The following is a 25,052-nucleotide window of genomic DNA, read 5'->3' as shown; positions in this document are numbered from 1 at the left end:
AATTGCATTGTGTGGTTGAACCACAGTACAACTCTAATTCTAATTATTGTTCTTTATAATATTCTCACTGTCAAGATACTGGGCATCCACAGTTGCCATGAAGGAATACATAGTTTGAAACCAGCTCATCAGAAAAGGACTTGTGAGAGTGTAGTTGCAGCTACATTTTTAGTTTTCAAGTATGTTTAGATGTACCAAAGATGGTATCTACAGTCACTCCTTAGCGTTGCAACAAAATTCTAAAAATAAAATTAATTGAGAACACTTTTTCTTCTTTACTGATTACCTTTAGTTCAAACACCTTTTTGAAGCTAGTCAGAGTGTCCTCAAATCAAGTCTGTTGTGGGCAGTAATTTAACTTGAACGATAGAAGGCAGGAAAAGAGATCTTTCCACTTCACCTGCATCATTCTTCCGGTCTCTTTTTTCCACCTCTTTTTTTATGAGTAATCATATTGTTTTTAATAATACAAAGAAAATTTGCATATTTGAGATGAAGGAACCTCTCTTCTGAGTTCATAAATTTTATTCCAAAGATGCAATTGATATTGTGAGCTCTAGATCTACCTTTTTAACAGCAATGTGTAGTTGATTGCGAGGTTTTGTTGTATTAAGTCTCTGCTTTTTCTCTGTATCTCCATGGAATAAGGTATATAAAGAGAATTATTTCAGCTGTTCATGGGACATTTTATTCAATTATACATACCACCTTTTCCTGGCAGCATGCCTAGAAATATCTCACTATGAGTCAAACAATGATCATTAGATATCATTAATTCCCTCCATGGAACAAGACAATAAGGAAAGTTCTGGGTAAGCTAGTTTTCATTTTCACCTAGTTCTACGTGCTTTTATCTCCTGGAATTCTCTGCTAAAAAGAAAAAGGTCTGCTCACCACTGCCACCTACATTCCTCCACTGGTGTTATCAGCCATATTCATGAAATGGTCATAGGCCAAAAGTTCAACAATTTAGGCTCTGTATGCAGATTTCTTTATACAGTTGAAACTGGTTTGGGTCCAGTTTTTGTATGAAACATGTGCTAGTCTTTAGGGTTTTGTGCCTGCTTTGGCACCTAACTCTTCCATAGACCCTGAACTTTTCACCATGCACTTAAGAAGTATAGACAACAAAGAAGCTAAAACCTCATACTATAGAGATAAGAAACTGACGCATAGCTTCAAAATGGTCACTTCTATGTTTTTTCATGAGGCAAAATGTTATAGCATTCTTGTCCATTACAGTGGCTATTTAATCATTTTACACATTGAAGAGGAAACTGAAATCAGAATTTGGAAATTTGAAATTTGATTTGAAAACAATTATGAATTATAAAAATATATTTCTTTTAATGCAATCATAGATTTGAGTCTGAATCAACAGTATATTGAAACAGGCAGTATTCCTTTTACTGATATTTGTAATTTGTTCATGAAAAAGAATTTCACCCATCAAAAATTTTTAATTATATTGGCTGATCATTGCAGCATTGCAGATGTGAGCAAGCATAATGTTTAAAGGCAGAAAGAAAATCTGTATACTGTGGACTTGTTTCATCATTTTGATGTGAGTGCAGATGAATAATGGGGAAAGTAGAAGGGAGAGAACTAGAAAAATGCTAGAAAGTAGAATGATCAAACCAAGTAACTTAGTATTTGCAAACTGGTATTTCTTGCATATTTATCTTAAAGTTGAGGACAGGAAAAGGGAAGCAAACAAATCCTAAACCTTTTATTTCATGTTATTTAGCCCGTGATAAATGAAAATGTATCTTGCAATTACAGACTAATCACTGGAAAAGAAATCTGTCATAATTCCAGTACAAAACATTTCCAGTGGGGGCCCTGATCAGTATGACACTTCAAAGAACAGAACAAAACCAGCTTTGTCAAAATAACATTTTTGTCATTTTAGATGGAGAGTTCTGAACTAGATAGATAGAAGATTTTGTCTGAGGTTTGTTGGATGTGGGAAGTCTGTGGAAAAGACACAAACTGAATTTGGATCCAGATCAGACTTAACCATTTTACTGTCATTCTTTTAATTCCCAGAGCACTCACAGGACTTCCCTAAGGACATGATTATAAGATTAAAACTCAACTGCAAATAATAGGTGTGATTTTCTTAAAAAAGATTACTTCAGTTGTACTAGATGAAACATTTATGTTATTGAACAAGGAATTTAATTATTTGTTCTTAAATGCATGGATTTTTTATATTTTCTTAATCTTGTCTCATTCTGTTGTCACAGAAAAAAAAAACTAACTAAATTTCCTCTTAGGTTCAGACTTTCAGTATCATTTTACCAGTGCTGGCCAGAAGAGCTATCATATGGGAACAGACGTGCTCAAACTTCATGAAAAATATTTTAATTTTACTAAGCATAATAAATATAGCCATTCTTTTCATCATACAATTAAATAAATGTCAGAATTGGAAACACTTGTTTAGTGTTAATAAACATGGTATCTGGGTTGGTACTAATTGTGGTATTCTTTCTTTAGGATAGAAACTATTTCCATGGAAGATGCTCCCCATTGATGACTTGACATTAGCACTGATCAGCCATTCAGTTGGATAGTCCCAAACAACTCTTCAGGAACTGTTGGAGGATTTTTTTTTTTATTTTTGAAACCTATCCAAAGGTTTTTTATCTCAGAAAATAGTGGTAATGAAAATTAATTTTATGCATATTTACTTCACCAACATTTCTGTTAGATGACAGATATGAAATTGGCATATATTTACATAGATTCATATAGTTTACATAGATTCGTATTGAATATCCTTGCACAGGATTTAACAGGACTAATTAGTTAGGGCTCTCAGATATATAACTTTTTGGCTGTATGTCCTTTTTTAATGAAAACTAAAACTTCTGAAATATTACAGAATAACATACAAAATAACATACATACAAAATAACATACAAAATGACCTGGAAACAGAAAAAATATATATATTGGTTAATTCTATCTACTTCAGCAGGAAAGGAAAGAAAAGAATAAGAGATATTAAAGTATGAGATTTACGTAACTGAACTGTTCAAAGGTATTCCATAGAACTTAAAAAACATGTTATATGCTTTTTATTTTATTTTATTCATTATCCATCCTTATACAAAGAAACACTTTAAAATGAATGGGAAAAAATTAGTCTGTACTTCTTCCAAAACATGTACTTCAAATGAGGTTAAAAGAGATTAATACACATATATATTTATCAGAAACATCCCTTATAAATCTCAGAGAGACCAGTCAGAAAAGAATGGTCATTGCCACACTTGGAGTTTTGTTTTTCCACGTCTGGACCAGGTTTGCCTTTTCACCATGAGGAGGAAATTCACATCTGCTGAAGTTTTTGTAGTAATTTATAATTCCAGCTGCTAAAATTTGAAACAGACCTCAGTTAAATGAAAAGGAGATGTTTAAAACAAACAAACAAACAAACAAAAAAACTTCATAATGTATTCCATAAGATGGGGGAAGTGTATGGGCAGAAAAAGGATGTTTATAAGTAATTACAGCCAGAGAATCAAGGAACCCAAATAAAATTATCATGGAGATAAGAGAGGATCTTTAACACAATTTCTTACATGTTAAGATCTGTAAGAAGTTGCGTGGCCAAAATCCCTACTTCTCATTTATAACATTTTTGTCTGTATTGGAGAATCTGAAGTGAGAAAGCACATTATGGTTTTCTAGTCGGGTCACATTTTAGATGCATTTGACTTTGGATCTGATTCTGTGTTGGTTTGTTGTTTGTTTGTTTTTTCTTTTCTTTGAATCTCCATGATAGATTAAAGAACCACTGATCATACATTGGCACCTACTATACCAAATCATCACATCAGTAGATGAGCAAAACTACCAACACAAAAGAACATCCAAGGAGACAATCAGAAGGTAGGCAGCACTAAAATTTGAAATAGGCAACTGGATTGACTAGTTCTGGAAAAAGATAGACCAGATCTGAGATGGTAGAAATGTGGATGCTTTCACACAAATTATGGAAAATTTTATTAACTAAAATTTGTTGGCATTAAATTAATAAAATAATGCCTATATAGATAAACATATAGAGTTTACATAATTTAAAAATGACTGTGTTATAGATGCAATTTATTTAGACAAGGGAGACCACACATTTCCTTACAATAATTAGGCTCCAAAAAGACAGGTTGGATAGAAGACAATCTATATAGCATGTCGTTCATTTTAAGACTATACTAGAATAATAAAAACTGTTATTTTCTTGGTAGGAAGAAGCCAGGGTTTATCAGTCACTGCCAGATTGTTGGGGGGAAATTGTATTGTCAAAGTAGAGGAAACAACTAATACAGCATCTGATAGCTCTTTTGTTTTACAGTGGATCCTTTAACATTGATAAAGCTTGAAAGACATAGTCCATCAAATACCCTGAAAGTTACAGGAATAATTTTTTGAAACCCCAAAAGTAGCAACTGATTATTTCATTTTCCTTTCTGAGGTCTTCTGCTCAGATGTTTGACATTAAGACTTGAAATTTAGGGATATAAGAGGAGTCTCTTATAACATAAGGAATCTCTTTATAACATAAAACTAAAGGAAGGAAAACAGATTAGAAAACATTTAAAAGTACAAGTTTAGGAAATACTATGTTGGTTTTTTTTATACAATGATGTAAATCTTAAGGAAACATAAGAATTACTCATAGCTCTCTCTGATCTCACAGAAATCAGAATCAAGTAATTTGTTGAGACTCCTGAACTCTTAAAGCTACTTTATTTTGCAACAAAAATGTTACAGATGTATTGCATGGAAGCTACATTTAATGGAAATGGAGACTGATTCCTAATTGCACTTGTTGCAAGTGAACACCGTAAATTAAAAATTTTTTGCATACTGTAAGCTAAATATTATACTTCTATTCTACATTACATTAGTTGCCATTTATAAAACAAACAGAACAACACTATACTTTTTCATGCTAATTATAAATAGCATTATACTATTAATAAAAGTAAGCATATCTGATATATTTACAAGAGTATTACAAAAAAGAGTTTGAAAGAAATGCTGAAACAGGTAAAACTGTATTACCAAAAAGCTCTTAGCTCCATTAATCTATACTTGAAAACATATTATTGTCTTGTTTATTTATGAATGGTTTGGACTGCTCAGGAAATTTCTAGTGAAACAAAGTTTACATACAATACTAATATGTTTGAAATTTTACACTGTTGGTAGCAATTTTTAGCAACCAAGGGAAAACTTTAGCTTTTATTAGGCAAATTGAAGAGACAAAAAATATGTTTTGCCTCAGAAGTTTTCTATTTTTTTTTTTATTATTTCTAGAAGAAATTTAGAATTATCAAATTTCCTTGCAGCACATTGTCAGAATGTTTAATTTTGGAACAAACCAAATTTTTTCTTAAACTTAAAAATCTCTTTTTTTATGTCACTTTCTTATTAGACTTGAGTTTTTCACATGGTCTACAACTTGTTTAGGTGTAGTTAAATTTGAAGGTAAGTGTGTACAAGTTTCATTTGCCAGAGACTGGGAGTGGAGTGTATCCATTTGTTTAACAATATTATAATAGCTAGTGATCAGGACATTCTCCTGACTGTGGGAGTCTTCGGTTTTTATCCTTGATTTTGTATTTTCTCCAGTGAGTCTGTAATAGAAAACACCTTTACAAAGTTAGGAACAAACAGCAGTGTGTGTTTATTTCCTTTCAGATTTGCTGTGAACCACACTTCCAGGAGGTGATGTCAGCAAATAAAGAAGCGGTGGTTTTAGACTTGAGCATCTAAATTCTCATTATTCCACAGACTGGTAAGTCTTTTACTTAATTTTGCTCTAAGTGCAAAACTACTATATTCAAGCCAAAACATAAGGTGGGCAGAAGAGGAGGAGCTGCTTGCTAAGCCAATTACAAAGAGGCACAGGTCCTGAATTTAAGAAGCAGCGGTAGAGAGGAGAAGAGCTAAAATGAGTTTTCTCTGATGATTGATGAAATATTTATGATGCGTCACTCTCATAGAGAAGAGGATTATTGGAATATCAAACTACTACTCAGCGTTTCTTGAGAATAATTACTTTTTACCCTATTCGGCCCACGTTTGATACTATGTCAGCATAACTCACGTTTCCAGTAAGTTATTCTTTATTAATAGTCATCTTGCATCAAGCAGCAGAGGTCTTCAAGCTGCCAAAAACAGAGTTTCTAACTCTCTTATTTAAGATTCTTAATTATTTACAGTAGATTTGGAAAACAATACAATAACATACAACTGAATTTCAAGATCAGAGCTCATAGCCTTTATTTTTAGGAATTTGGCCATACAACAGCCTATATGCAGTACAACATACTATACTCTGAAATCTGTTTCCTATTACGTTTTATTGTGCTTAGCCTTTTAGCATATGGATTTTGGTGATCTTAAGGAATGCATAATTATGTTATTTTTAGACATATAGTGAGGTAACTGGGTTAATAATTAGATATTCTGAAATTAAATTGGTCTAAAAGATTTTCACAAAATCTAATATATGGTAATTTTGCAGAAAGTATAAAAATAGAACATCCTTTACCTCAATCACGTTAATTATCCCCACTCATTGTGAATCAAAATTTAACAGTAGGTTTACATTTTCAGCACATCTAAATTAGTTATCTGGAAAAAGATCACCTGTAGGAAATTGAGTGGTTTTAACTCTCTTGAAATATCACTCTCTGTTGTGATACCAAGTGTGAAAGAATGTCAATGTTTGAGAAGACATCTGCAAACTATGACCTACTGTTTTACTTGCTGATGCAGCATCATGAAACAGTAGTACATTATGAAAATCATGTCCCTCCATTAAAGAATCAAATACAATTTTAAATCATTGTGGGGAGCATTGCAATGCAGTTAACTACCATTCACTGTCTGAACAAAATTAATTTTTTGTTATACTTTAGCACTAACTTTAAGCATAAAATTCATTCCCTCTCTCCTGTGCTCTATTATTCTATATTACTTGGTCTTTTCTTTCACAAGAACTTTGGCAATAAAATGAATGTTTTCAGCACCTGAAAAATAATGCAATTACAGGAATTTCCTGAGTGGAGCCTGTTTGGTTACCTCTGGGAAAAAGCTGCCAGTCAGGGTTGTGACAGGAGTCAGCAGAGTTCTCCCTGAGCAACAAGGGAGCAGAAAGTTCAGCTCTTTGGGAAGATGGTTTCCTGCAGCATCACTTCAGTATCCACCTTCTTTTAATTTCCTTTAATGAATGCAGCCGTGATGGAAATGTACAGAGAGAGACGGCCCTGCAGTGATTCAGACAGAACGTGGTAAGGGTAAATAGCTCTAAGGCAGCAAGAGAGGAAGTCTATAGGGCAAAGTTGCTGTGTTAATTCACCATGGAGCCTAAGATAAAGGGGAAAAAAAAGAAGGGTAAAACTGGAAAATTCAAAAGAGTTTATAAATTTTGTGGAATGCCCAACTTACAAGGTCAAAACACACAAGGAATAAAAGCTACAAGATAGTGAATTTTAAAGCTTAATTTTTAGTTTATTATGTGGGTTTGGGATTCATTTGGACAAGCCTTTTTTTGCTAGATTTACTGCATTGAATATATGACTGAAATACATGTGTACTATCTAATATGCTGCTTCTCTCAAAACAGTAGTTTAAGATGAATCTCATTAAAAACCCTCTTTCTGAACAGATAAACAAAGTGGTAATGTATTTTTAATGAGGTGAGGTGATTTCTTGCTGTGCGAATGTGCAGAGACCTGTAAAACTGCAGGTTTTTTTCCACCATGTGAGGATAATCATGAGTGTTTATCAATGCATCATTGTCCTATTTACTGGTGAGACTGACCTAGTGAGCTACATATAAGAACTAGGGACTCCTCTGCCAATAAAAAAGGTCAGTATTGCCATTTTGAAAAATTGCATTATTTCATTGTTTGAATTGTTATAATGTCATTGTCATAAACTTCCATGATCTTGTTTGAATTACACTTTTTGGTTGAATTTGCCATGACTTTTTTTTTCTTTCTTCTTCCTTTTTATTTTTTTATTTTTAACTCTGGCTATCCTGATAATGCTGATAATCACATTGAAGATGTCAGCCATCAGAACTGGGGAGGATTTCCTGAGGTTTCACCATGCTCTGAATAGTTTTTCATGGTAGGAAAGAAATCCACAAAACCTTTCCTCTTATGTTGAAGAAGCTTAGAAAATACAGAATTGTTTGCCTAGCAGTTTTTATTTTGTTGTATTTTTTACCTTTGTTTTGGAGGGAGGTATGGAAAGGATTAAAAAGGAGCAAGAAAGGTGTTCTCACAGCACAACATGACTATTTTTAGAAAAACAAACCCAGAAAAAAGCTGAAAATGTAATACCTGAAATGCAGCTTCTGACATACAGAAATATCCCCCACTGATTGACAAAAAGAAAAAAAAAAAAGACAGGAAATAAACTCCCCCAAATCAAAGAATAAAAGTAAATTATGATCTTTATCCAAACCCATCTGAACCTTTTTGGTTCCATTTAAAAAAGCATTTTGGATACCCTGGGAAATTTCAGTTCTTGACAATGTCATTCAGGCTAAATATATATTAGATAATTCAGATCATACTAGAATAAGATGATGCCCAAAAATACATGATTCTGTGTATTTGTACATCTTGCTAAGGTATATGATTTTTTTCCTTACTATTACCTAAATTGATTTCTGACTTTTACGTATTATTACTGTGATTATTACTGTTTGGGGTTTGGCATTTGTTTTCCTTTTAATCTGGATCACAAACCTATTGCAAATTTATTTTGTAATGGAGGGGCTGCATCGTATTTTACACTAAATAAATTATATTTATTTCTTATTGTTCTCAATTTTTAATTTACGCTATTCATGGGATTATTACTCATTATCTAATTTTAGCAAAGCCCTAAAGTACAAAGCTAACTAATTTTGTTACAAGGCAATAGAAAAAGTTCAGATTTATGTAAAATCTCTGCTTTTGGGTACAGCTATATTATAGGTAGAAAATTTCAAGGAAAAGGCATAGCTTGATCAACAGGCGTTTGAATTAATATTTAAATGGCTAATATATACTGCATACAAAAAGACTGGTCTGAGAGAATCTTGGAAACTATTTTCCTTTCATTTCCCATTTGTTGCAAAACTGCTTCCATAAAATAATGATTAAGTCTAAATTGGACTCCAAGAGGTTGTTAATACCATTTAAATTGCAAGAGTATTTTGTGAATTATTGGCACTTAGTTCTTTCCAGTTGGGACTTGTGGAAACATATTTTTAAAGATCTAAGGCCAACTTGTTAGCTAATCAGTAATAATAAATACTGATCTCAATGTGCAGATTCTTGACAAAGACAAGAGAACTGTTTTAAAAGTATTTGATTTCAATGAATGGACATTACAGTTTTGAAGAAAACTGAGCAGTGCCATCTTTTGTTGGCAGAGACTAACTGCAACTTTCAAATGTCAATATTTAGATCGGTTCTGATTCGTACATAACTACTTTATATCAGAAGGTCATTTACTGCTAATAAGATGTTTTTCTTATTAAACACAAGAAAGAATATTCACTGTACCTGCTGAATATTTGCTGAAGAAGAAAAGACTTCAGGCATGAAGAGTTACCAACAAGAGTCAGGACTAGCACTTACATGCTATTTGACTGCTATACTTTTATAAATGAAAACACCTCAGGCAAAATCCGTAACAATAGATACCTTCTTTTGTTATAATAAAGACAATTCATTCAAATTTGATTTGATAACTGTAGCTGATGTTTTTATTATTATTATTTATTTTATTTTATTTTTTTAAAAGTGCCTACCTGTAACTTAGACTGCTGCTGAATCAGTTTATTTTCCAAGAAGAGAGATCAAATCTAGGTTGGTCAGAAGGTCTTCATGTTCATTCTGTTCTGTAGCTCAGGAAGGAAAAGAGAAAATGAAAATTGGCAGGGAACGTACATGAAAATGCAGAAACTTTTAGTCTCAAATCTTACTCACTGTGTATTATGGCAGCTTAACAAGGAATGGTGCTTCATGATCAAAGCAGTTTGTAAGAAGTAGTGAGCTTTCATGGTGCCTTTCAAAACCAGGTGTATTGTAATTTTAAAATTGTTATCAATTCTTCATTTTCCCAAATAGAGAGACATGTCAGATCCATATCTATGTTTTTTGTATGCATAATTTGCTGACTTATTACTTCATATTTTAGTTGTTTCTGTCTTTTTTTATAACTGGGCAAATTAGAACTTTTAAACCTGCATATGTCTGTCATTCTCTTGCTGAAGATGCACAATAGACCACCTATGGGCAACTGTGGTTTGATGACAGTACCTCAATAGGAGTTAAAAATATATATATATTTACAGCATGTAATAAACAGGCTTATAATATTCACTGCATTACCTCTCCTGTTCTTCCTTCTCACTAGATTCCCACCTGGAAATTCAAGATGGTGGAAGATGCTTATGGCACAGGGAAAAAAGTAAAGATGCCAGATGGTATGAACCCTCAGCAATGTGAGTACTGTTCTTGAGTCATCCTTTCACCTGACTATCCCTCCTTACATAAAAAAAGGTGATTTGAAGGATAACACAGGCATGTAGAACTGTCACCAGCCATCTTAAACTACAGCAGGGAGTGTGAAACCTGAATTTTCCTCTACAATTGTAGCAGTAAAGACTTCTTTATATTCCCCATACAGATGGACCTCACTTTGAACACTGGGTGTATCTGGAAGGGCAACCACTATAATCTTGCTCTATCCAACCCCCAAGATGATGTAAGCTCAAGAGACAGTAACGCCCCCACACACACCCCACACACACCCTGGGATTATACAAACCTGTACTACAAATATGTCACTTTGCTTTATAACCAAAATTGTTTTCTAAACCACTCTCAATACTACAAGATGTCTTTTCCTTTGGCTTCTCTAAATTTAGTTTTCAGCTTACAGTACTTGACCAGACCTTGAGGAATCTGATTTGTTTAGTTCTTAAGTTTTCAAATGGTCCATTTCCTTTAAAAAAGGATTGAGATAAAACATTATTTTGCTTTACTTACTTCATGTACAGGAAATAAACTGGTTTGTATAAGACAAATAACAAACATTGTCAGATCTTAGTCTTTCTATCTGTCAAGATCCCAAATTTAGTAATATTCCAGTAGCTGGTATGAAGAGGCCTTGGAAAGTGCGTTGAAAGTGCCAAACAGCTCATCCTGTAAAAAAATAAACAGGGAAAGAATTCAGGATTAAGAAAGGATGCAACCCTCTCCTTCCAGTTACAGGGAATTGTGTGTTTCAGTGGCATCTCTGGTAGTCATGCCTTCCACAAGTCTGAAACTAAGCAGACCAGTTTAGAGATTTGTGTATAGTCTAGCCGTGCTAACCCCTGCTTACTCTACCATATTATCAGTAGCACTGATGGCTTTGGCAAGTCCCTGAATAAGAATTAGACTTATTATATTAGACTTATGTATATATTCAGTGTGGAATGACTCACGTGGTCCTGAACTTAGAAAACAAGAGAGCATGGCTAGAGACACACAAACTTCTGTTATTCATCTATGGAATAGCTTACAACCTTGCCCCAAAGACTATTGCAAAGTCTGAGATATAAAATAAGGATTCTTATAACCCTTAGGTACGTCATTTTTTTTCAAAATCCAAAATCTAACTTGTGCAATAAAAAGCTCTCTCTATATGTTTTGATAAAAATAATTAGAATCTAAATATAATATATATATATTTAATGCATTAATATCTACAGTCAATGGGCTTATCATGCAATTTCTTCTCTCAGTTTTACCAACAGGCATGACAATGGCTGTATCACAGTTCCAAAAAAAAAGAACTTCAAAAATCTCATTTGGTTCTACAAATAAATCTATTTGCTCTATTTGCTCAAAGAGCAAACTCTTAATGAGCACATCCCTATTAATCTCTGTGTATTTTGTTGACGCAAATTGTTAACAAAGTTTCACATGAAAATTATTGAGCAATTATTTCATTCTATTTCCTTAGCTTTCTTAGATATGTAAGCCCTCAATTTTAAAAGACATATTTTGAAATTCTTCTTTATTATTTTCATTTTGAAAGTCTTCTTTATGTAACCTCTCTTAGAGACTTGGCAACAATGCTTTTACACATATCAGCACACCATTACACATTAACAGCACATACAAATACCCTCATTGTTTGTTTACTCCAGGTATAATAGTATCACTTATCACAAAAGCATTTATCTAAGCAATTTTTGCATGACATTTTGGAGGCAGTATTGTTTTTTGACCTAATAATACAATGACATTTGAGCAATTGGTATAGGAAGGGCAAAGTGGTTCTGCCCGTTAAGGGTACAATCAGTTGTCAACTGATACAAAAAAGGTAAGTTCACACACTGAATTCACTCTCAGCTGCCTTTATAGATCAGGAAGAATTACTTTTCCCTTCTATAAAAGAATGAAAGTTCTAGAAAAATTGTACATGGTAAGTAGTGAGGAAGAAAGTAGCTGGGTGGCTTCTCAAAAATAATGCTCAAATTTAGGGTGAGAACAGTCATGCTCTTCCTGGGTAAGAAGGGCTCTCTGACTTCTCTACTCAGTTCAGTTTTTCATGCAACAAAGTTTAAATTACAATGTCCAGCTCTTGAGTATTAAAAGTTAATTTAATTAAGGTGTGTTTTTTATTTAAAAAGCATGATTTTGGAAATTTGAATGTGATTATCCACTTATGGGCAATGCAAAAAATCCATTATAATATCAAGTAAATAAGCAACACAAATCACTGGATCAACAATCAGTATATTTCCTTCGATGACTGGGATTTTCAAACTATTCCCCTATATACTGCAGAATGGCAGAGAGCTATCTGCTGCTGGGAGTGAAATTGCTAGATTTGAGAAGCCTGGCATATCCTAGAGTGCTATAGTTAACTCATGATCTTGCACTTCCCTTACTAAGTTCTGCTTCCCAAGTAATTAGGTGGTATCTACTTACATGCAGTAGACTAACCTCTGTTTCACGCATTCGTGCCTCATTTCCTCATTTAATGCTCTTTTCAGTCTTGTTATTTATTTTCTTTAATATTACATTTCCAGCTCTACAGCCAGATGAGTCACACTCATTGCCATCCACAACAGCACTCTCCAAGGCCTGTGAAACAATAAGGTAATTTATAAAAGCTTTTCCACTGAAGAATACAGTCGGAGAAGCTAACCTTCATTTTAGTGGCACTTGAATTAGGACAAAGTTCCATTCAGGAAAGATTGTTCATAATAAAATATAGAGGAACACAACATATTTTATATTATTTTCAGAAAAAAAGAAAAGAGCCCTAATACCACAACCACAACATACCAGGACAGTGGTGTGAGAGACAGTGGTTTATGTTCACATTTTTCTCATTCAGAAACATTTAAAAATAAAAATAGACTGAAATTTCAGAGTACTTTTCTTCTTTGCCATAGAAAAACAAAGATCAAGTTCTCAGAAATTCCTATATTAAATATAGAATAACTGATTTATTTCCTCACAGCAGGAGAGTAATTTCTCATTTCAAAATATTGTTTCCTCTGAATTGTATATTGTTCCCTGTTCAGCCATCATTATCTGCCTACAATCATTACATTTTACAATTAGAATTTGGGCTAAGAAAGTAATTGTTACTTTTCTGAAGGTGACATTATAATGCCTATGGGATAAAAAGAGGTAATCGCTGCTAACATAGCAGAAATCATGCTAGGCATGAATAAAGATATCCAGAACCAAAACAAAGAAGAATCTATTTACTGACAAAATATGGGAGAAATCCTATAGTCTTCCAATGAATGAAACTCTAATTGTTTCAGTTACATCAACAGATACTTGACCCTTGAAAGTACAGTACATGTTTTTTTCTGTCATTTTAACCACAAGTCTCTGTTTAGTGATAATGATAGAAATATACACAATAAGGAGATGGAAAAACAGTTATTATTACTTACTCGCTTTTCTAAGGTAGGTAACTCCATTGACTCCAGTGGAATTACATCAATACATGATACGGTTTAGTGCAGGACTTGTTAGTGTTAGGTCAGAGGTTGGACTAGGTAATCTTGGAGGTCTCTTCCAACCTAGATGATTCTGTGATACAATAGTTGATAATGTGTATCTGTACTTACATTACCGAAGTTGTTCCATAAGACGTAAGATAACTTCATGACGCTGACCTCCTTGAATAGTTCATAAAAATCACCTGCTGAGGACATTCAGTCAAATATTCACTGAAGCACAAGTCAGAATACAGCACTGCCAACTTCAATGGGACAGTGCCATTTCTACAGGCAGAGCATTATGGTCTGTCATATTTATTTCTCCAGGTTTCTAAAGCATGAGTAGTCCTATCTACAGTTGTTGATACAAATACTTAAGTATTAAGGTAAGTTAAGTATTTTCACCCTAAGATATATCTTAGTTTGCCAGGAAGAGAGAAAATATTTAATAACATATGCATACAAAATACAAAATCTAATTTTCTGTACCTCATGAATATACTTACTTGACTTGGGTTCAGGATGAAAAATGCAACCTTGAACAGATAAATTTTGCTGAAATGAAGAAAACATTAGTTATGTTTTGTTTTGTTTCTTTTTTCTTTTTTTTTTTTAATTTTTATTTTGGTTAAAAAAAAAAAGACACCCTTATATGATAGGGGAGCTGGAAATGCTATTAAGGAACCAGACTCCCACACCTCATCTGAAGCTCACAACATACATAAAATGAGAGTACTCAGACAGAACAAAAAGTCAACTTACACAAAATAACCAACAGAATTACATTCTGGAGTTTATGTCACTGTAAAGAATATGGCATTCCCACTTTAAGAATCTTTACTTCAAAATTAAACAAGTGTTATTTTGGTATGTTCAATTATTCTATTTGAATTTTTGCTAGTTAAAAAAAAATCAATCACAAGTATAATTTCAGTACCAATTAAATACATTAAAAAAATCATAGCATAAAATTTCATGCTTGCAGAAGATGATGAAGGGAGCATGCATTTTAGACCACCTTAAAAATCTGCTCTTCTTTTCTCTTCTTATAAAATGTACCGTGTAGTTTATATAAAGAAGTTTAATTAAAATAGTTTATCATAACTGAATATTTCTGAAGACTTCATGGCTTGTTGCGGGTCTCCATAAAAGTCTCACATACAATTTTTAATCTTCCTGTATAGAAAACGTGATATTTCTGTAATCTTCTGTAAAAAACGCAAATGTCTTTGTATATTGGCATTGTTAGTAGAGTCCTATACAGCAATACATTCTGTAATTTTCCCTAGAGCTGAAACCTCTTTCAAGTGAACATGAGTCAGGCATACTTTTGAGACTAATGTTACAAAGTTGTAAACGCTGCTTACCATTCCCATGAATATTGCCTTTTGGAGTCAGTACATCAAGCGTCAGAAATGATGTGAAATCTAGTTTGTAAGCACAGTGATATTTTCAAAGACATTGCTATATGTTGTCTTGCTAACTTTGAAAAGAAACGAATACTTAGGCTGACAAGCGAAACAAAGGTTGCACAAAACAAATACACGAAATTGATTATGTCTTTCAGAAAGATTTAACTATGGGCCCAGAGTCAAAGCTCATTGGCACGTTTTGATCTAGAATAATTTTATATTAAATATTAAGTACATAAATTCAATCACAAGCCTGTTTATTGAAGTGCTAACACTAGAGGGTTTGATTTTGAGCAGCTCTGATGATAGCTGAGACCTCTTTTCAACTTGAAGAGCCTGTCCTATTATAATGGAGTCTACTAAAAAAAATAATTGTGTGCTTAGAAATTAAGATTTATTTATTTTTTATATGACTTGGATTAGCAACTACTGGACTGTTTTGTAGGGGAAAATAATATTTGATAAAACAACAAATCAAAAATTCAGCTCTTCTGGAGTTATTAAAAATATCAGTAGGTTGGGATATTTATTCTTCTTCCTCTTTTTTAAGTTATTACATGATTAACACTGACAATTATCTGAAATAAAGGGAATACATCTGAAATAAAAAGATTATTTCGAAGTAGTTATCTGAAATAAAAAGATTATTTCGAAGTAGTTTATTAATTAGAATTGGGAAATTTTGAAGCACTGAAAAATGGAAGGCCATTCTATTTCATTCACTGATAATAATGTTAACTTATTATTACTGATGGGGTGGAATAACTCATCAGTTACTAAATAAACTCAGTTTGTTTCTGTTCTGAGCACCATGCTTGAGTGCCATTGTGAAAAGAAAGGTCGTACCTGACATTTGGAATAAATACTTACCACATGTTGCTCTCAATAGAGAAGTAAACCCTCTGTGTAAAACTGTATCCATATGCTAGGAGTCAATATGATTGTTTTAGTAATTAAACACTTAATCAGAAGCAGGAGAGAGCATAAGGTGGCACGAAAAGAATAAATCTGAATTCAACACAAATCCTTTACCTCTTTCTGCAAATACAATTACCCTTCCTGGAGAAGCTTTCTTCTTATTGATGATATCATTATTAACATTAATTTCAGTTCAGGATTCATAAATGTGTGTCTTCTTGGGGCACATGCTGCCTCAGATTTGTGATGGTTTTGCTCATTTTGTCAACGCTGAATTTACCTAAAATCACAACAACAAAAAAGTTGTATGATAATCTTTCCAAAATTTTCATGTTTCAAAACAGTGTGATCTTATGTGACAGGATTACTGTTTCATAGAAATCCCTATAAAATTCTTGAAGATATTAGCAACCTTCATAGGATGGGTGAATATACAGAGCTGATTTATTATGTTCTAAGCAACTTTTTTTTTTTAAAGGTTTTGATATATAAGCCTGGGATTTCCAAAGTTGTCTATGTTTAGAGTTTTTAAAATTACTTGTCCTGTATGCCCTTATGCCTTACATACTATTACTAGTTTGTGCTTAATGAATGATCCATGAAGGGCTGTTAGGAAGTTGTGCTGTAGGGAAAGACTATTTTGAGTCATGAACAGTGCTGAACTGTAGACTCATTAATCTCATTAAAAGCACAGCTTGTTATAGCACAGCTGGTTACACAATTTTTAAATAATGCAGTTTGTATGAGATCTCATTAATTGTAGCCATTGTGACTTTTATTTTTATGATATTTTTCTCCTAAACTGCTGTTATTTTCATATCATTTCCATCATCAAATTTGCCATTGGCCATGCATGTGCAACACCTGCATGTTTACAAAATTATCCTTCTAATGCACTGTAGGTATTTTATTTGAGTTGTCAGCTTTTCGGAATGGCTTGGAATTATAAGTCCCTCTAACGATGAATATATTGCACAGCTTCAGTGCTTGGCCATTCTTTGCATCCATTTTTAAAAATAATTACTCAAAAGTACTGCTAATATAGAAGCTTATAAGAATTTAAACAATGCTTTGAAAGAAACTTCCTCTTACTGTTAAAGTTCAAACAGTATACAGTTAACAGCAACTATCTACTGGAAAACTGCTTTCATGCAAGTTCTCCTCACCCTAGTGGACAGAAACATTAAGGTCACAGTGATAAGATTATTCTTTCCATGAATTGTTCAGTATTACATACCAAGGGGCAATTAGTAATAAATAAAATATTACTCTGAATCACCTCAATAAATACCAAGTCAGTACATAGCAAATGAACAGTAATAAATAAAATATGACAAAAAAACTACAACGTTGATAGAAAAAATGTACAGCAAAAGGAAAAACATTAACACAGCAAAGCCAACTCAGTTAAAAGCTTTTGTTCGTATCATCCTTAGATGAACTGTCAAACGCCATTTTTAGTAAGAACATATGATGATTCAAGTCATATCCAATCTACTGTTTCTAGTGAATGCAGAAAGTTGATCCTGTGTCATAAAAGATGCAGGAAACATCCTGGAATGTGACTCTATGTGGAGAGAACACTAAAGAATTTTCCTTCAAGACCTAAGATTTCTTATTTGCAGAGCCCTTGTTGACAGGCTACATTTGATGTGACATGTCTAGAAAGCTTGTAATTGTCTGAATCTCACATACTGCACTCTGATTCTGCAAAGAACTGCTTCATAACTCAATTATAGTTCACTGGGAATATAGCATTTACTAATAAGGCACTGTGAATGACAGACAAATTCTTAGAATTCGGTTGGACTTCTCTCTCATAGAGAAACATACCTTTTTAGAGAAGACAATCGTTTCAAAGCTTTCTACATTTTCCAGGCACTGCAGTAATGTATCCTGAAGGTCCAATATGAAAGAATAATTTAGTGAGATTTTCACTGTCTGTGTTTTACTTTCAACCAAATTCTGAAGATTTACACAGACAAACTTCTGCTAGGGTTGAATAAGAACCTATCAAGCAAAAACAAAAACAAACAACAAAACCACAAATCATACCAAGTCTGGAGGAGCTTAAATAGGGAGTAAAAAATCACTGATTAGTTTTTGTTTTTTTTCAGAACATGAAATTTACTTCAATGGATTCATCTCAAACATGCCAGACAGGAATTAGTTAACCAAAGGAAACTTAGTTTTCTGGGAAGTGACTATTAGACTATTATGCCAGCTAAGAAGCTATCAAAACTGTTCACCCAGGGCTTTCTTGTGAAACATGATGAACTCCTTTTTCAAAAAAACATGGGCCATACTTTCCCTGTCTAGGTACTCAGGTCCCAAGAAAAAAACACATGCAAGAGAGAGTTAATGCATCATTCTGGGATTGTTGCATTTCAGGATATCTCAGCAAACACACATGCTTTTACCTGAGCAGTACCCAATTTACACACACACAAAAAAGAGAAAATCTTACCAAATAATGTATGCGAAATGTGTCACATGGCATAGTAAGGCAAAAAAAATAATAATACTCAAAAATATCTAAACAAGGAAGTACATTCACATAGAGACAGATCCATCCAAATTATGTGGCTGAAAATCATTTTGAATGTAAGGTGGCACACTAATTAACCATTATAATTCAACACGGGGCTACATATTCCTCTATCCTGTCTCACAACATGCTATTGAACCTTTACCCAAATTAACCTGCACCTTGCTTTCACATCGTCATGGTCCTTTCATCTACAAAGTTTCTCTGTATTTTAAGATGACAAAATTTGGTCTTTAAATGGGGATGAGCTAAACATGCAAGGTTTGATAGATTTGTACTTATATGAATCTTTGAGCTGAGAACCATTCAAAATCATGCACAAGACTGACCAAGTAATTAGTATTTGAAAATGTTTGTATTTCAGAAGTTTTTTATTAGCTGTTTCAATACACGACTATAAAAAAAACTCCCACAATTTTTCTAAAACAACAAAAACACCAAAAATCTAAAAACCAATCATGAAAGAAAAAAGTTTTTTTTTTTTTTAATCTTATTACACATGGTAATCTCTAATAACATGGTAATCTCTCAATTATTTAGTGCCTTTATTGTAAACAGATCTAGTCTATGAAACAATAAATTACAATTCCATGGGCTGTCGAATGGTTTCAGTAGTAGGCCCTTTAATTGTATCATCCATGAGATTTACAAATCTGTAAAGCATCATGAGCTCTGTAATTACACTTAAAATTAACTGGACAGATTTTACAAGTAGTTTTATATTCGCTCCTGTGTGCTCAGCTGGCAAACATACCAAGCTGCTCAACAGTTGCTTTTCCTTAAGCAGATTTTAATGATTTTTTTCCCTGCTTTTAGTATACTCAATAGGAATCACAGTCAACTTCTTCATGTAACTAACATAAGATTTAGCTGTTCACTACTGCTTATAGATTTGTAAGTAATAACTTATGAACTTGTTTAGCAACATGGCAGTTTTGGCCAATTTCACTGACAAATGTTGAAAAAGAATTCTTCCTTCTTCAATCTTGCCTTGTACTAGTATGATACAGTTCCCAGCTCCAAGAACAACACTCACCCTCTGAAGAACAAAAGCCAACTAAATGAGGAATGTAGGACTAATTTACAGGACACCTAATAGCATAATACTCCTTTAACATCCCTGACCAGTTAACAAAACAGTGTTTTTCATCCATCACTCAAATAGACACAGGATTTACCCCAGGAAAACAAACAAACAAATTTAATTTCACTGTACTGTAGCAAGTAACAGGAAAATAAACAGTGTATTGACTGCTAAATAACTTGTAAAAAAGTTCTTGGAAGAATCTTGGCTCCATATTTTTTATCGACTGAGCTTATTTGGGGTGGGGCAGGGTTGTTTGTGCAGTACAGCTTAGCCCAGCAACTTCCTTCTGACCAAACTACAGTACAGAGTACATCTTAGAACAGATGCAGAATTGTTTTGGAAAGCGATAGATGGCATATAGCAGCCACAAGTATCTGTCTTCACTGCAGTTTTACCTTCCCAGGTAATGGCAGAATTTGCTTCATGATCTCTGATTATAATTCTACCAATAATCATGATTTTTTATAGAAAACATTTACACATGAAAATTCAGAACTACAAGAAATACATTTTTTCTTCCTAAGGAAATGACAAAGTAGTTAATGTTCATGTGTTAATAGATGCAGCATACAAACTTTTGGGAGCAGTGTTTGCTTTGGACAGCTTATTTACATAGAGCTTAAGATAAATTGTAAAGTCAAAGAAAGATATAAATAACATATATTTGTTTTCCATATAGCATTTTTCCTTCCAGAGTATCTCTGCCCTTTTCAGTATTATCAGACTTTACTTTGTGGCAAAAGAAGAACCTTGTAACCAAAGACACCAGAGAATTCTACTTTCTGGGTACATGGCAGAGCCTCTATTTAAAGTCTCATACAAAAGGTTTCTATGGAAACATGAAGGGCTTAGCCAACCAACGCTACAAAGCTGAACCCTGAGCCCCTGACCCCGCCCCCCCCCCCCAAAAAAAAAAACTAACAAACAAACAAAAAAAACAAACATTTATCTGTCCTAATGGCTCCCAAAGTCTCTGATGAGGATCTCTGTCATACTTCAGCATACCATCTTAATATATGATGTTATACCTTACATTAGTGTATTTCGTCTTTGAAAATAAAACATTCTGATAACTATTAAAAACATGGGTTTAAACTCAGGTCCTTAACTGATCCCAAAGCTAGTGAATTGAAAATTAACTCTGATATCCTTCTTGGCATATACTATCTCCTAAGGGATGTATATGAGATTTTTTTAAAAGCTGTTTGTCCTATATATAGTTATGTTCCAAATTGTTACTCACTAAAAGAGCAAGTATTTTTGGTTCCTTCTGAAAGTCATATTTCCATAGTGATGCCAAGCTGACAGAAATATGCAATACATCATGATAACTGAAAATTAACTCACTATCACAGATATTGCTCCCAGATACCATTTAAAACCTGGCCTAGAAAATATTGTATTGCTGCAAAACTCATTTTTTCTGAACCTTATTTGAATATATATTCTATATAACTTCAGTGTTCAGAATTTTAACTGTGAGACTCTTCAGATAATTTTAGGACAAAAAAAAAAAAAAAAAGTAGTCTGTCTTGCCAATACCTCACAGTCTCAATAGCTTGTTTCCCAGGGAAGTCAGCTGAAATAAATGTGAATACATATTAGTGGACCGAAAAAAACCAAAACCAACCAACCAAACACAAAACACTCCCCAAGGTATCTGTTTTTCTGCAGGATGCACTTATTCTGCTATATAAAAGAGGGCCAGGGAGTAAATACAAGCATTCATTCTTCTTAATTTTCAGCTTGTTCCCTGATTTTCTTTTTTGGCTTGTCTGAACTAGTAATCTAAGGCTAAACTAGGAGGAACAGCTCATTTCAGGGTCAGCTCCTGAACAGCAGCTTGAATGAGGCTGCGCTAGGTTTGGCTTTCTCTTTGCTTTATACGGACACGTTTCCTAACACTTTGGCAGCACTGCACAGTCCTCCAGGAATCCTCCCAGAAGCCTCCCATCCCTCATCTCTGCAGCATGTCTCTCCATCATGCTCGTTTTCATGCTACAAAGCAGAGGGTGTGTACCACAAGGAAGGTGGAAGGCAACTCACCTCTACCAGTTACTCTGGGCAGCACTTTCAATGTGCTAGGAAGGACAGATCACATATTTGTCACACTTATTTAATGTAAAGTTTTTTCCTTGTACAGGATCTTTTGTTTTCTTATATAGTCTTAGAAATACAGATTCCTTCATTTTACTACTTGTGATATTTCACTATGTCTCAATTTATGTTGAAATAACCTTTGAAATGGAATTTCAGTTTGCAATTTCAGTAATATTTCCTTTTTGGTACACCCAGACCCTGACGTAACTCTGAAGCTCAGCAGCACGCCAATACTGAGGAAAGAAAAGGCTTTCAAGGAGAAAAGGAGCACTGATTTCTCTCTGAGTTTGCAGAGCTACAATAATAGGACATATCACATATACCAATTCCAAAGATAGTTATTCATACCATCTATGAACAACTCTCACAAATGTTACAGAGTTTGGGGCAAGTTTATCTTTATAAAGAATTCATGACATACCTCCTTTCAATCATCTCACATCCACCCACACTGACATTTCACAAACCAAACTTATCCATAATACCTCTCAGCACAAGGCTTTTTCTACACATTTGTTCAGGTCAGCATGCAAATGTTCTCACTTTCCAGTCTTAAAAATAAAACAAAACAAAAACAACAACAAAACCCCACAAACTCCCACATCCTTATACAGAAGACTATTCAAGGTCAAGATCAAGCAAACAGACCTTTGTCCTCTTTTGTCCTCCTCTTAGTTTCTGCGATACCTTCTTTGACACAGTGCATTTTGTATTTGCCATCAGAATGTTGCAATTCTTGCAGCTTCTTTCTCCCTGGAATAACAAGATCAACCAGAAACAAAATGGCAAATTTTGAACAGTTTTGTCTACTTCCATTGCAAAAATAAGGAGATATGTCATAAAAATGAAAAAATGAACGTTGAAAAATTAAGTTATAGAAAACCAAATGCAGTCCTCTATTATTGAGGAAAAAACTCACTGTACCTAATTTATATCAAGAACTATATCATGATTTATTCTTTCATGGTTATTCAAAAAAAAAAAAATTTTTTTTTTACAGCCAATTTACTTCCTGTATCTTAATCACCTACTAAGTTGCCTACACCAGCTTGTGTTGTGTTTCTTTTTTTTTTTTCAAGGTATAAAAACAGCTAAACAGTGCTTCCTGTAATTATGAGGAAACAGTTGTATTTTTCTCTTTGGTGGACCTCAATGTTATACTTCACTTACAAGAAAAAAAAAGAAAAAAGGAAAAAAAAAACAGAAAAAAGAAAAAACAACAACTAGAACTGTCTTTCTATGTCAAAGGAATATATGTCTCAGCTGAAGACAACTTTTATGTATGATAATTATATTTCATGAATGGCATTAAAAATATGAAAAGCACTCACAGAAAGTAATCAGAGGGAAAGAACTTTTATGGAAAAGAACAGTGCTAAATCATTAAGCATACAAAAACACATCTCTCTATATAGCTTAACATGACATAAAGGCAGAAAACGCTAATTCATATTTACTGGCTCACCAAGACAATTCTTCTACGAAATTCCACAAGTAATGCACATTATTATTCTCTGATTTACAGATCTTTGTTGCAGAAGTAAAGTCACTTGCTCGTAGCTTGCTAGCATGTCATGGCACCAGCTGTATGAAAAAAATGAATTTATTTCTAACCTCAAATAGCATAAATGAACTATTACTAACCACAACGAAGTAAGGATCCGTGGCTGCAGTTGCAGATAAAATTCCCCATCAGCTTCTGAATTTTACTCATTTACCACTTTAGTGCAGTGCAGACTCATTCATGAAAACAGTTCTCAAAAAAATGTGTAAGGACACTAAATGGGTTTCAGAGGCTTTTCATTTATTTTTAATCTTTGTTCCGAAGTATGAAGCTGATGCCAATAAAATGGCCAGTAGAGCTTTATTTTAAGAAAAGTTAGTCACTTGTATGCCAGTGTTGCTCTCAGGTATAGCTGAAATGTTTCATCTTAGACTCCCCAAAAATGTCAGCTTCAGGCACTTCATCTCAAGTTAAAAATATCAGCTTTAGGACCGAACTAAAATAAAGCAAACGAAAAGGGCCTGGCAACTGGAAGTGTCAGTAAAACTTAACTACAGATGACATTGTTAGTTCCCCACGCAGTACAGGGTATTAAAATGTATGTATAGTAAATGGAGGGTTTTGTGATCTTGATGTACTTCTTAATGATATCCACCACTTCGCAAATGTCAGACATGATGTGGATGTCTATTCACATTACCGCTTTAGTGTATAATCCTGAATAATCACTATAATCTGGTCTTAGCAACTGTGGTCGTGATAAAGGATGTACATCTACTTCCGTAACTTTCTCATCAGAAATTGTTGCCTGATCCCGCATTAACTTAGAAGAGAAGAAAACAAGACTGAAACAAAAGAGAACCAAACAAAAGAGAACCTTCAAAAAGAGTCTACAATTCCATTATGATTCATGATCTATTCTACCAAAGTGCTTAAACACATATACATGTGTTTAAAAACTTGAATAATTCCACTAGAAGTAGTAAAGCTGTTTATATGCATAAATTTTTTGAAGGAGTACAGTATTGTTCTCACAGTGTGATTTCATGAAATACAGTTGATAATTATTATAATTTTTGAATTACATAGAATAAGACACCCCCCCAAAAGATAGCCAGACTTGAATAAAATGTACTATTTTACAACTAAAATTTATTTAAGATGTAAATAAATTGACCCCATTTAGATCTCAGTCAAAGAAACTAGTTAGATTCAGTTAGAGAACCTAGTTAGATTTTTTTTTATCAGTATATACTTTGGAGAAAGGTGCTTTGATGCATTCAGGGGAGATATTACTCACATTTCATTGCTAAATATCAGCACAAGTACTACAGACTGTAGAATGACTGTTGTTGCTGAAAAAAAGATCTCAAAAAGGGGTCATACAGGGAACAGGCAACAGATTCGATTTAAGGACAAAACGTCCCCAAAAT

The 25,052-nt window shown here is 33.5% G+C and overlaps 1 long non-coding RNA gene across 8 annotated transcripts in view; it reads left to right on the top strand.

The window, feature by feature from the left end:
- Window positions 1-23,997, top strand: part of LOC126913325 (uncharacterized) — a 204,964-nt gene extending 180,967 nt beyond the window's left edge. For 6 of the 8 annotated variants that reach the window (XR_007708365.1, XR_007708369.1, XR_007708368.1 and 3 more), the window contains 7 exons: window positions 2,503-2,666; window positions 5,719-5,815; window positions 8,096-8,160; window positions 10,447-10,534; window positions 13,118-13,187; window positions 14,378-14,436; window positions 22,311-23,997. This is a non-coding gene — a long non-coding RNA (uncharacterized LOC126913325). Of the gene's footprint in view, window positions 1-2,502; window positions 2,667-3,796; window positions 3,904-5,718; window positions 5,816-8,095; window positions 8,161-10,446; window positions 10,535-13,117; window positions 13,188-14,377; window positions 14,437-22,310 lie in introns of all 8 variants that reach the window. The other 2 variants (XR_007708367.1, XR_007708366.1) reach the window with 2 other exon arrangements.
- Window positions 23,998-25,052: the final 1,055 nt, after the last annotated feature.

Source organism: Cygnus atratus, chromosome 5, assembly GCF_013377495.2.
Source record: "Cygnus atratus isolate AKBS03 ecotype Queensland, Australia chromosome 5, CAtr_DNAZoo_HiC_assembly, whole genome shotgun sequence".
In the NCBI taxonomy this organism is placed as follows: domain Eukaryota; kingdom Metazoa; phylum Chordata; class Aves; order Anseriformes; family Anatidae; genus Cygnus; species Cygnus atratus.
The sequence above is the reverse complement of the archived record's forward strand: the minus strand, read 5'-3'. Positions and strand labels throughout refer to the sequence as shown.